The 1,375-nt window shown below is 58.9% G+C and overlaps 1 non-coding gene across 1 annotated transcript; it reads right to left on the bottom strand.

Moving 5' to 3' along the window:
* Positions 1 to 846: 846 nt before the first annotated feature.
* On the bottom strand, positions 847 to 965 carry LOC127664235 (5S ribosomal RNA). Its single transcript, XR_007973103.1, has one exon. It is a non-coding gene; the product is annotated as a 5S ribosomal RNA (ribosomal RNA).
* Between the last annotated feature and the right edge of the window lie 410 nt (positions 966 to 1,375).

Below are 1,375 nucleotides of genomic sequence, written 5' to 3'. Positions count from 1 at the left end.
GGCCAAGGAAAAGAATTCAGAGGGTGGTGACGGTGGTATTTCTTTCCTGGGTGACTCTGATTCAGAATCTAAAGAAAAAGAAAAGTACACATTAAGAAGAAAATAAAGCAGCCGGGCAGTGGTGGCGCACACCTGTAATCCCAGCACTCTGGGAGGAAGAGGCAGGCTGATTTCTGAGTTTGAGGCCAGCCTAGTCTACAGAGTGAGCTCCAAGACAGCCAGGGCTATACAGAGAAACCCTGTCTCGAAATAAAGAAAAAAGAAAAAGAAACAAATCTAAAAAAAGGAGAAGGAGAAGAAAATAAGGCAAACAAACTGGTTTCCTTGGATGCCTGCCTGGTGGATTGATTGTTTGTAATTTCCACCATGCAGTTGGTGGGAATTGAACTCTGGACTTTTCTTTCTTCATTGGCGAGGGCGAGGGCGAAGGCAAGGGGTGGAGTAGCCTAGTACACTGCCCCCTTCCCTGCCTGGGCAAAGTGGGAGCCAAGTAAGGTGTTGGATCAGGATGGGTGGGACGGGTGGGTGTTCGAGGACATCCTGGGCTTGGTGCAAATGGAGACGGGCTCTCCTATCCAACCCTCTGCCAGCTAGCTAGCCAGCCAACCCTGCAGGGAGGTGCGGTGTGGTGTGGCGGTGCCCACTCTGAGGGCTCCTGGAGCCAGTGGTGATGGGCAATACAAGCCTCATCCTATGCGAGGAGGACGAGGGGGATGCTCTTTCCCGCGTGTGGGGTGTGGGTGGGGCTGGACTGCCCCGAGCCCGGGTCTCTGTTCCCCGAGGGGCCGGCTGTGGTCGTGACAGTGACCAAAAGCAAGAGAGGACACGACGGGGCGGAGTCCAAACAGCCTACAGTACCCGGTATTCCCAGGCGGTCTCCCATCCAAGTACTAACCAGGCCCGACCCTGCTTAGCTTCCGAGATCAGACGAGATCGGGCGCGTTCAGGGTGGTATGGCCGTAGACGACCGCCGCTGCTCCGGAGAGCCCCAAGAGCCTGCTGCCGGTGCTAGCCCTCTGCGACTGTCAACGCTGCCCCCCTGCCCGCCCGCCCGCCCACCCGACGCTGAGCCCACGCAAGCCCAGGGTCCCGCAGACACATGCACTGTACCGCACCACACACCAAGAACCACATGCACGCACGCAGGCACGCACGCACACTCGCACAGCCCTCGGCCCGGCCCGAGCCACACATACACGCGCCAGTCCACACTGCCAGCCTACAACCTCCCTGAACCCCTTCAGCCCTCCTCTGGCCGCCCCGAAGGAGCAAGGGCCCAGACAGTGAGTGCCAGCCTTGGCCCCACAGAGATCTCTCCTCCTGCTCCTCCCCTCCCCTCCCCTCCCCTCCCCGAAGGTTCTTGGACCAGCGTCCT

The sequence above is a fragment of the Apodemus sylvaticus genome, chromosome 13 (genome assembly GCF_947179515.1).
Source record: "Apodemus sylvaticus chromosome 13, mApoSyl1.1, whole genome shotgun sequence".
In the NCBI taxonomy this organism is placed as follows: domain Eukaryota; kingdom Metazoa; phylum Chordata; class Mammalia; order Rodentia; family Muridae; genus Apodemus; species Apodemus sylvaticus.
The sequence above is the reverse complement of the archived record's forward strand: the minus strand, read 5'-3'. Positions and strand labels throughout refer to the sequence as shown.